This window comes from Phyllobates terribilis, unplaced genomic scaffold, assembly GCF_046119375.1.
Source record: "Phyllobates terribilis strain yellow unplaced genomic scaffold, ASM4611937v1 Scaffold_6__1_contigs__length_29720123, whole genome shotgun sequence".
Taxonomy (NCBI): Eukaryota; Metazoa; Chordata; class Amphibia; order Anura; family Dendrobatidae; genus Phyllobates; species Phyllobates terribilis.
In genome coordinates this window covers 27,421,085-27,433,465 of record NW_027362766.1, presented here as the reverse complement: position 1 = coordinate 27,433,465, position 12,381 = coordinate 27,421,085, and the positions used below count along the sequence as shown (strand labels likewise).

Below are 12,381 nucleotides of genomic sequence, written 5' to 3'. Positions count from 1 at the left end.
GTGATGAGCATGGCGGCGCCAGGTCTGATATAAACCTGATGACGCTGTGTGACTAGCCAATCACTGTGATGCCACAACCACCATGGCTGTGGCATTACAATGAGTGGCAGGCAATCCCTGCATGTTGATTGGCACTCTAAAGAGCGCCAAACATGCAGGGAGGGGACCCGAGCACCCACCGAGCAACCCCGGAAATACTCGGTGATCTCCGAGCATCTCGAGTACTGAGATGCTCGGGCGAGTACCGAGTACTTGCGAGCATGCTCGCTCATCACTACATTTTACAGTAAAATGAAAGATGTCATTCAAAACTAAAAGAGAAGCCCTTATACTGCTATGTTGATGGAAAAATAAAAAGTTACAACTTGAAAAAAGGAAAGAAAAACATGTCAGTCAAGGTAGGAAGAATTGTAACATTTTGTTAGACTTTTTTCTAACTTTTTCGTTAGTCTCACTGGCTCGATCACTGACATACTTCTGTATTGCAGTGTAAGGACATGAAATAGAAAAGAAAGGAATGGAAGCAATGATGACCTTATAATATGTGTAAGAATCACATTGTATTAGGAAACAGTTTTTACCATTAAAACATTGAAGGACAATTAGAGATGAAGAGAGTGACAAAGAGCATCCCACCACTCAGGGAGTATAAAGTAGAGTAGAGGGGATTTTTTTCATACCAGACCTGAGAGAGTTAATAGCAAGGAATCCCCTCTACGCTGCTTTATACTCCCTGAGTGGTGGGACGCTCATTGTTACTCTCTCCATATCTAATTGTCATTTAATGTTTTTATGGTAAAAACTGTTTCCTAATACAATGTAATTCTTACACATATTTATATGGTCTCCATTGCTTCCATTCCTTTTTTGAGTATTCTATATAAAGAATACGGAAGTGCGGATACTATAGAACCGGGTGATTTTGGGTACCAGTGTATGGCCATGTCAGCCGTATCCTATACTATTCAAGTCTGGACATTTAGTTTAGTAGATTCATCAGCAAATGTAGAACTGAAGTAATATAAAAGGTCCCTCAGTCTAGACCTGCATCAAATACACATATAGTCAGTTTTAGAGATGAGCGTTGTTCTACTCGAACTGTTCGCCAATCTCAAATTCGAGCTCTTTTGGGCGGTGTTCGAGCCGTTCGGCGAACACGAACAATTTGAGAAAAATTCGGCTGTTCGAGGTTATGTTCGATAACTGTTCGTGCCCCAAAATCATAACTGGATTTTTTCTCAGTAATGATGAAAATTAATGTTAATACGCAGTTTGAGTGTACAGCAGGGTGGGGGGAGGGGCAGGGGATGGATCTCTGCAGGAACAATGAAGATCTCCATTTTTTTTTCTCTTTCCCGCATTTACAGTGGGGAGGTGCAATCTGTCAGCCTATCAGCAGCGCACACACGGAGCGAAGTGCTTTTTTTCACACAAGCAAGGGCATGTGTGATTGGCAGTGTATGTCACATGTCCTTGCCCTATAAGACCAAGCCATTTTCCCCGTCGCCACCATTTTCTCACTGCTGCAGCTGCGTGTTAGACGGCACCGCTGTTGCTGTGTGCGCTATACCTTGTTAATTTCAAGCCAATTTTCGCACAAATCTACAGATAGCTTGGGAGTAGGGAATAGTTGTGATTGCAGTCCTTTTAAGGACTAGGTTACAGCATTTCCTACGACTTTTATCAGGCAGGTCTGTGCTCTTAAATAGATAGATTGTGGGAGTAAAGACTAATTGTAATTGGAGTCCTTTTCAGGACTAGGTTACATCAGTTCCTATCAGTTTTTGCCAGGCAGGTCTGTGCCAGTGCTGTGCAAGTTTTTTTCACAGCATTTGTCTGAATCTAGCAAAGCTAATCCTTTTTGGCCTATTGCAGAGTGTGTTAGTCAGTGGAGTAGCCTATCTGAGTTGCAAGATATACCACCTGTGTATAGAATACCAATTTTTTTACTGCACCTAGTGAAGTAAAATCTTTTGGGCATAGCATCATTCTATTAGTCCATCTATACTGACCTCCATCAGGTTGCAAATTGAATATAATTTTTTTCTGCATCTAGCTCTGAAAAAATATTGGGCTTCTAGCTGTGTGTGGGACTTGTTGTATTAGTCCATCTATACTGACCTCCATCAGGTTGCAAACTGCATATATTTTTTTCTTCATCTACCTCTGAAAAAATATTGGGCTTCTAGCTGTGTGTGGGATTTGTTCTATTAATCCATCTATACAGACCTCCATCAGGTTGCAAACTGAATATATTTTTTTCTGCATCTACCTCTGAAAAAATATTGGGCTTCTAGCTGTGTGTGGGACTTGTTGTATTAGTCCATCTATACTGACCTCCATGAGGTTGCAAACTGAATATATTTTTTTCTGCATCTACCTCTGAAAAAATATTGGGCTTCTAGCTGTGTGTGGGACTTGTTCTATTAATCCATCTATACAGACATCCATCAGGTTGCAAACTGAATATATTTTTTTCTGCATCTACCTCTGAAAAAATATTTGGGCTTCTAGCAGTGTGTGGGACTTTCTCTATTAGTCCATCTATACTGACCTCCATCAGGTTGCAAATTAAAAATAATTTTTATCTGCATCTAGCTCTGAAAAAATATTTGGCCTTCTAGCAGTGTGTGGGACTTTCTCTATTAGTCCATCTATACTGACCTCCATCAGGTTGCAAATTAAAAATAATTTTTATCTGCATCTAGCTCTGAAAAAATATTTGGCCTTCTAGCAGTGTGTGGGACTTTCTCTATTAGTCCATCTATACTGACCTCCATCAGGTTGCAAATTGAATATATTTTTTTCTGCATCTAACCCAGCCAATAGTTTTGGCCTAATACCACAGTTTGGCCACTCAGCTCTGCTCGGTTCCCATCCATTGTTTTTTTGTGCAAACAACTCCAGAGTTGTTAATTAGTTAACCACCAAAATGAGTGGAAAAAGGCCTGCTGCTGGTGGAAAGGGGAATAGGCGTGTTGGGAAGGGGAAAAAAGGTTGTGTCCGTGGGGTAGGTGTTAAAGCAACAGTAACATCTGCAGAAGAAAGACCATCTTCCAGCCAAACTAAAATGTCTACTTCTTTTAGCGGACAATGTGATAAGATCCCTTTCTTACGGCCACGCCAATCGCTACAAATTCCAGATGAGGCACAAAAACAGCAGGTGCTTCAACGGATATCAAGTGCTTCTTTAAGTGAGCTCTCCTTGACATCAACTTCAACATCACAAATACTCCAGTCCTCAAAGGTGTCACCCCAATCGCACTTGCTTCCTCACAGCTCCCAAATCTCCAGCTGCCTGTCTGAGTATGAGGTAGAACAGATGGTTGAGTCTGCAGAGCTGTTTACTCATACTATAGCCTGGGAATCAGAGGTCGACTCCAGCGCTTCTGTGAATCCAGACGAGGAAATGATCTGCACTGATGCCCAGAATCTTTATGAGTCGGATCCAGGACCAGACGCAGAAGGTTCTGACCATAATGTAGACCCTCTTTCCCAAACTGTAACTCCTGTTGGTGGAGACAATGAGGAAGACGATGATAAGACTCAAATACCTGATTGGAGCGACAACTTTAGTTTTTTGTCAGGGCAGGAACAGGTTGGCTCTGAGGACGACGGGTGTGATAACGCACAGGGTGATGATGATGAGGTTGGAGATCCCACTTACTGTCAACCCACAGTCAGCCAAGAGATGAGGTCAGCAGAGGAGGTGGAGGAAGATGCTAGTGACGACGAGGTCAGGTTGCGCCTTCCTGGACAGAGACGTAGTACTGGAAGCACGTCAACAACTGCATCCTCAAACACAACTCTGCCTCTCACCACAAGTCGTGGTGGCTCTTCAGGTCGCATGGGTGCTAAGCCTTGCATAGCCTGGGCATTTTTTCAGATCGATAAAGATGACCCAACTCGTGTTATCTGTAACATTTTCAGCAAAAGCTAAATAGAGGCCAAAAAATACATAGTTTGAGTACTTCATGCATGAACCGGCACATGGACATGAAGCATAAGTTGCAGTGGGAAGCTGTGTGCTACAATGCGGCCTAGCCGGCCGGGCCAGCCACCGTCTGCCATATCTTGTGCATCCGCGGCCTCTTGATCCTCTGTGACTGGGGGGACAGCAGTCACACCTGTTTTGGGGCGCAGACCTGCCACCTCTTTACCCGCAACAGCCAGCGTGATTGGCAGGTCATCATTTTCTTTGGAGGTGGTAACACCAGCTGGTGTTGAGCGCTGTCCGACATCGATAGCACCACCTTTGGATCAAGGCAACCTAACATGTCCGCCTGCATCTTCCTCACAGACCGGCAGTTTGCTGGGGACACCCTTATCAACCCCGTCTAAGCACAATAGCCAGCCCTCGGTCCCTCAGATGTGGACAAGTAAAAGACCATTTCCTCCTAGCCATGAGAAAGCTAAGAGGTTGAATTTCACCATCTGCAAGTTCTTGGCTACAGAAATGCTGCCTTTCCGCCTGGTGGACACAGAGGATTTTCGAGACCTTATGTCCGTCGCAGTGCCCCAGTACCAGATGCCCAGTCGGCACTACTTCTCAAAGAAAGGTGTGCCTGCGCTCCACCAGCATGTCGCACACAACATCACCGCTTCTTTGAGAAACTCTGTGTGTGACAGGGTGCATTTCACCACAGACACTTGGACGAGTAGGCATGGACAGGGGCGTTACATGTCGCTGACTGGGCACTGGGTAACTATAGTGACAGCAGGACAAGGGGCTGCTGTCCAAGTCTTGCCGTCCCCACGAGTTGTGCGTCAATCCTCTTTATGTCAAAGTTCCTCCACTGCTTCTGCCTCCTCAACCTCCTCTCGGTCTTCCACCTGCACCCAAAGCCTGTCTGGTCATGCCACAAGCTTTCTAACTGCGCAGAAGGGATCCTGCACACCTCCTTACTATGCTGGCAGTAGGGCTCAACGTCATCAGGCGGTTTTTACATTGAAATGTCTGGGAAATGTGAGTCACACAGCTGAGGAGTTGTGGTCAGCTCTGGAGAACCAATTTCATGAATGGTTGTCTCCACTGGACCCGAAACCAGGGAAGGCCGTGTGCGACAATGCTGCAAACCTGGGTGCGGCCCTTCGCCGGGGCAATGTCACACACGTGCCTTGTATGGCTCACGTGTTGAACCTGGTTGTCCAGCAATTTTTAGCCCACTATCCCAGACTAGATGGCCTTCTGCAGAGGGCACGGTCGCTGTGTGCTCACTTCCGCCGTTCGCATCCCGCAGCTCAGCGACTTACATCTCTACAGAAGTCGTTGGGCCTGCCACTTCACCGGCTAAAATGCGATGTGCCTACCCGGTGGAATTCAACTATGCACATGTTGCAGCGACTGTGGCAGCGCCGACAAGCCCTGGTGCAATACGTTCTGACGTATAGCCTGGGCCAACGAGATCCAGAGGTGGGGCAAATCACGCTGGAGGAGTGGTCTCAGATCAGGGACCTATGCACCCTTCTGCACAGTTTTGAAATGGCGACGAAGATGTTTAGTGCTGACGATGCCATTATCAGCATGACTATTCCGGTGATTTACATGCTGGAGCACATGTTAAACAGAATTCGGAGTCAGGTGGTGGCACAAGAGGAGGTGGAGGAAGTAGAGGAGGAGGAGTTGTATGCGGAAGGGCTAACATCTGCAAGGTCCAGACGGTCGGCAGCACCAAGGCGGCAGGCATGTGAGGGTGGGGGAGATGGTTTTACCAGGGCGCATGGTAGCAGCCAAACTAGTGAGGAAGGTGCAGGAGCCCAGGAAGAAGTGGAGGACGAACTGATGGAAGACTCATCAGATGAGGGAGACCTTGATCACATTTCTGTTGTGCGAGGTTGGGGGGAGTGGACAGAGGAAGGAAGCATGATTGTTACCTCGCCACCAACACAACAGGGACTTGGTGCTCCTGGATGCGCAACACACATGAGTGCCTTCTTGCTGCACTACCTGCAACATGACCCTCGAATTGTGAGAATTAGAAATAATCCTGACTACTGGGTTGCCACACTGTTAGATCCCCGGTACAAAAGTAAATTTGCAGAAATTATTCCTGCCATAGAAAGGGATGCACGCATGCAGGAGTATCAGCAGAGACTGTTGCAGAATCTTACATGTGCTTTTCCACAAAATACCAGTGGTGCACGTAGTGAATCTCACAGTTCCAACTTGCCAACCGTGGGACCGTCAAGTGTTCAGCACTCAAACCGTAACAGAACCACAGTATGTGCTGGTAACATCAATTTTGCGGAATCATTTCACCACTTTTTTAGCCCATCCTTTGCAAGGCCACAGGAGACAAGAAGTCTGACACATAGTCAACGCCTAGAGACGATGGTACAGGAGTATCTCCAAGTAAACATTGAAGCCACGACTGTGTCACTGGACCCTTGCTCTTTTTGGGCTTCCAATCTGGATAAATGGCCGGAGCTAGCCACTTACGCCTTGGCGATCTTGTCATGCCCCGCAGCCAGCGTTCTGTCTGAACGTGTGTTCAGCGCTGCTGGTGGTGTGCTGACAGATAAGCGCACGCGGCTCTCCACTGATAATGTAGACAGACTCACGTTCATAAAGATGAACAAATCATGAATCCGAAACGACTTTTCTACCCTGTGTCATTCTGGGGAGAGTAAAAGCTTGATGATTGGTTAAAATCACCCTACCAACCGTTTTAAGGTTTCAAATTACTAATCATGTTTATCTGTATCTTGGCTGGAAAATAATTTGGGCTTTGTAGCAGTGTGCAGCACTGATTCTATTAGGCCATCTATAATAAGCTCCACCAGATTTAAAATTACTAATCATGTTTATCTGTATCTTGACTGGAAAATAATTTGGGCTTTGTAGCAGTGTGCAGCACTGATCCTATTAGGCCATCTATACTAAAGCTTCACCAGATTTAAAATTAATAATAATTTTTAGCTGCATCTAGCCCGGATAATAATTTTGGGGCTCCGAGATGCGCAAGACACATAAGTGCCTTCTTGCTGCACTACCTGCAGCATGACCCTCATATTGTCAGAATTCGAAGTAATCATGACTACTGGGTTGCCACACTCTTAGATCCCCCAAACTTTTCGATCAACCTTTTCATTTTAATAAAGACCAAAAAAATGGTCATTTTTGAAATTATAAGCATTAGCAGGTTGTTAGAAACTGAAATCAAACAGTTTTCAACTCAAAACTTTATTCTAGGTGATGTTACATTTTCACATAGGACCCCTTGTTCGAAAGGAGCTTCTGAACTCTCTCGTCCATTGAATTTGTCAGATTTTGGATGGTTTCTGCTTCAATTGTTTTGCATGAGGACAGAATACCCTCCCAGAGCTGTTGCTTAGATGTGAACTGCCTCCCGCCATCATAGACACTCCTTTTAATGATGCTCCAAAGGTTCTGAATGGGGTAGAGGTCAGGGGAGCATGGGGGTCACACCATAAGTTTGTCCCCTTTTATGCCCATATCAGCCAGAGATGCAGATGTTTTATGTGCAGCATGAGATGGTGCATTATCATGCAGAAAAATGATCTTGCTGTGAAATACACGGTTCTTCTTCTTGAACCATGGCAGGAAGTGCTGTTTGAGAAAATCCACATACATTATGGAGTTCATCTTTAGCGCCTTCAGGGATCCTAAAGGGGCCGACAATCTCTCTCCCCATGATTCCAGCCCAAAACATTACTCCACCTCCTCCTTGTTGGCGCTGTAGCCGTGTTTGCGTGGGGTGTCCATCAACCAGCCATCCTCCACTCCATCCATCTGGACCATCGAGCGCTGCACGGCACTCATCCATGAACAAAACAGTTTTGAAATCAGTCTTCATGTAATGTTTGGCCCACTGGAGCCGTTTCTGCTTGTGTGAAGTGGATAGAGGACAGGATGGCGTATGCACAGCTGCAAACCTCTGAAGGGCCCTGCATCTTGTTGTTCGGGGGACGTTGGAGGCACCAGCAGCTTCAAAAACTTGTCTGCTGCTATGACAAGGCTTTTTTGCCGCTGCTCTTTCAACCTGATGTAATTGCCTGTAGGAAAGAGTCCTCAATTTGCCCTTATCAGCACGCACACGTGTGTACTGTGAATCAGCTACATACTTCTTGATTGCCAAGACACTTCATCCTGATCATCGCACAATGTTGATTGTAGTCATGCCTTGACCTAAACACTCCACAATTTGTTGCTTCTCAGCAGCCGACACATCCTTTTTCTTTCCCATTTTGGCAGAAAATGTAGGCTGCTTAATAATGTGAGACAGCCTTCTTAAGTAGTCTTGCCTTTCATTGGACACACCTGCCAAACTAATTAGCACAGGTGTCTGCAATTGCTTACAGTGATATAAAGAGCCCTGACACACATCACCATCAATGAGTTTAACTGACAAACACCAGTGGTTCACGTAGTGAATCTTACAGTTCTAACTTGCCAACCGTGGTCTGTATGGAGTTGTTCAATAAAGGGCCCAAAATTAAGATAACATAGATGGGAGAGGTCTCTATGAATAGGAATTCCTAAGTATTTGATACCCTGTGAGGGCCAGGCAAAGGGAAAGTTGGACTGGATGGAATCCTATATGGATTTGGGGAGGGAGACATCGAGGGCCTCAGACTTCGCTGCATTGATTTTAAAATTTGACCATGTAACAAAGTGATCTATTTCAGCCATAACAGCATGGATGGATATAGGTGATAGAGTGATATATACTAGGACATCATCAGCAAATAGAGAGCACTTGTACTCGGTGCCTCCCACCTCAATCCACCTAATATTGGGGTTATGGCGAATTGATGAGAGCAGGTGCTCCGTCACTAGGATGTATAAGAGAGGGGACAGAGGACATCCCTGCCTTGTCCCATTGGTGATTGTGAAAGGTGATGAAAATGTTCTGATGCACCCCCTGGGCCTTGGGACACCCGGAGCCGGACCCTTTTTGGTGGATGCTGGTGGTTGTAGTCTTCGTGGCAGCGACCCGGTTCCGTGGCTCAGGGTGGTCAAACCAGTGGCGGAACTATTTATGTGGTTTTGATGTTTAAATGTCCGACTACGCCACCCGTGGATTGCGGTCAGAGTGAACCGCCGCTGCAGGGCAGACCGCTGAGGCTGGTGTTGTGGGTTAAGCAGAGCGTAGCATAACTCCCCATGGGAGGAGTATAGCCTCAGGGCAGTGTATGCGGAGGATGGGGGTGATGGTGCAGGGCAGCAGCAGTAACAACACGGAGTCAGTGATGCAGTCCAGGGCCTTTACTCACAGTTCTTATTATCCAGACCACGTCTGCAGGTAATGGCTGCCCACGTCGTACTGTGCTCACCAGGTGAGGGGCTCAGACAACTCCCAGATAACTTTGGAGCGCTTCACAGGACCCCCTTTGTGTGTCCTTTGTCTGGCCTTTCTTACCAACCCTTCTGTCCGGCTGCCTCGGGCCTCCTCTTGTTAAACGTGGCGCCAGTTTCCCTGACCCTATGTGGTGCCTTCCTAGCGGGTGTAGCGAGGGGCTGCGCCACATAAAATGTCACAGCCTCCGGTTTCTAGCTGAGGGTCGTTTCCTGCCTCCACTAGTTTCGGGGACCGGTCTCCCCCTTTGGCCTGACCCCTCCACGCAGGTGGATTCGGGCGTGCGGTGGCGACTCGCCCGTCTGCACCCCTGGGATCCCTTCATTCCTCGTTCCTGGAGCCTTCTCCGCTCCTCTTCCTTCCTTCTCCCTCTTCCAGGCCTGGGCCTCTGTTACTAGGCCCGCCTCCGGAGCAGAGCTCATGCAGAGCCCCTGCTCCCTGCCACTTCTGCTCAGACTTCTCTGCACTGAACTAAGATGGTGCCCACCTTTTATATTCCCTTCTCAATGCACCCAGGAACTGCTTCCTCCCTGCTCCTGCACTACAGGGTTCCCCTTCCTCAGTGTTCCCTCCCCCCACTCCAGCCAGGGACAGGGACTGTCGTGCCCATCTCAGAGGCATATTGGTCGCCCTGCCCCACGGCAATGTGGTGTAATGCATGCAGGTGTCGGGTCCTGATCCACACTCCATCCTTACCTGAGAGTGAGATATCACACCTCTGGGTGAGGTGCAATACCTCTGTAGCAACCGAGCCCTCAGGGTGCTACAGTTCCATTTATCTTCAGCCTAGGTGACGTATTGTGATACAGGGCCGTGATTTTGGCTATAAAAGGGTCCCCTAGACCCCTACCCCAAGCTTTTTAAGAGAATCATATATGGCGTGCCAGGAGACTCTATGGAATGCTTTCTCAGCATCCAACGAGAGTATCTAATTACAAATTTTTAACTGCATCTAGCCCAGGAAATACTTTGTGCCTAGTAGCAGTGTCTGCTAGTCAGCGGATTATCCCGGCTGTTAAGCAAGCTACACCACCTGTAGTTTGGACACTTAATTTTTTCAAAGGAAACGCTTCGGGACCACGGAATACTCAGTGAAGAGCATCAGGAGGCACCCCAAGGCATAGGGGCTGGGACTGGCAGTAGGATGCCTTGCGGTGGACAGCCGAGCTCGATCCTTATAAAAGCTTTTTAACTGCAGCAGCTTTAGTGGACGCTACTGGAGCTGGAATTACGCGGCTGCTGGCATGAGACTTGCCCTCCAATAGATCCTTGTAAATGGATTTAAAGTGTATTCATTCAAATTAGAGAGACAATTTAAATTAAAAAGCTTAGAGCTGCCTCCACCACAGGGGGGCTCGCTCGACCCACCAGCGGACAGGCACCAGTATTGGGAGAGGGGGGCTGGCCGTCAGGGTTCACCGCGGCTCTGGCACAAACCCGGCGACACGGAGGTGGCACGGGCAGGAGCGGACTGAACGTGTCGGCTTCTCACTTTTTGGTTTTAGAAGGGCATGACATGCCTATATCTGTGTCTCCCCCTCCTTTTACTCCTCCACCTCTTTTCTTTTCGCATGACTATATGTACTTGTCACTTTTCCATGTGTTAGTTGTGTCTTCTGAGCAGTTTGTCAGCTTTTGGACACCTTTGAAGGTGTTTTCTATGTGTTTCTATGTGTTTTTGTTTGCCTGCCATTGGTTTTAACGGTGTTCGAAGGTGTTCGACGAACAGTTCGACGAACAGTTCGGCGAACACACGGGTGTTCGACGAACCGAACCGAACTCGAACACTACGGGGGTGGCTCAACACTAGTCAGTTTCATGGGATAGCATGTAAAGCATTGTTTTTCCTGCGGGGGTGCTGCAGGAAAATGAACACTCCCAAGTTTCCTCACAGATAGTATATGATTTTTGAGGATCCCAGAAGCTAAATACCCTTTTATCCTATGAAATGGAGATCCCTTCTAACCAAATCAGCTTGAGAATAACTTCTAAAGTAAACCAGAACTAAAAGTTTGTATAACATTGAAGAATTATATACAGCAATCTTTTAAGTTTTTCCTATGTCATATTTTACTCACCACCGTTTTGTCAGTCTATGTTTTGTCTTTTTAATTGACATCGCCAGTAACTTTATAAAGCCTATGTATTTTATAAAGTTAATCTTAACTTGGCAAATAATATCACGTGATCTCTCTAGAATCTGAGACCGTAATGTAAGATCAATTAAATATTAACAGAAATCGATAAAGCCATAGATTACCTTAATTTACCTTTACTTTGAAATCTCAAAAAAGACTGATTTTTTAGGTTGTGGTTTTTTTTATTATATTCAAAAAATGTTCATTATTTTTTTCTGCAACATACATAGTTAGAGTTATAATCATATGCAACCACAGAGAAACAAAACCTGCAATGTGTACATGGGGTATAATCAATAACTGTACAGTACTATAGAAGGGAACCCGTCAAAAACTTCTACTCCCCCAAGCCATTTAAAGGGGTGGACCGAAAGTAAATTTTATTTTACTCCTAAATCTCTATCTATTTAATGTCAAAATCTAATCTTTTTTGTAATATACTTTAATTAAAAGTTATTTATCACGCAAAGCTCGGGCTACAAAGGCCCGGCTTAAAGGAAGATTAAATGCCAGTTCATTAAAATCAATAATTTTTATTCCAAAAAGTTTTTTTAAAACAATTTTCTTAAAATAAAAAACAGGTGCCTTCAGATTCCAACAATACAAACCTCAATACTGATTACAATTTCATGCCACAGTACATAATACACACATGCCTACAAATCCATGGTGCCTATATTGCACTCCCCCTATTGCCATAAAGTGCTGTAAATAATAAGATCCACTCTACTCTAATCTAAACATAAAGTGCAAGTGCATGAGAGAAACTTTTAACTGTATTTAAGAAGGTTAACTATACTTGTAAACATAAGTACATTAATAAAGTTACCCAATATGTGAGAGACAAACAGCACTAGGTCAAGTTATAATGGAGAGCTATATGCATAAAATCATTAAATCATTAACCATGGGCATGAGCTGAA

The 12,381-nt window shown here is 45.7% G+C and overlaps 1 protein-coding gene across 2 annotated transcripts in view; it reads right to left on the bottom strand.

Annotated features, from left to right (window-relative positions):
- The window catches only part of LOC141152761 (uncharacterized), a 486,446-nt gene extending 475,000 nt beyond the window's left edge, over positions 1-11,446 (bottom strand). Inside the window, exon 1 of one of the 2 annotated variants that reach the window (XM_073637449.1) lies at positions 11,399-11,446. The gene's annotated coding sequence lies outside the window, so the exon portion shown is untranslated. The remainder of the gene's footprint in view (positions 1-11,398) is intronic. The other variant, XM_073637450.1, reaches the window with a different exon arrangement.
- Between the last annotated feature and the right edge of the window lie 935 nt (positions 11,447-12,381).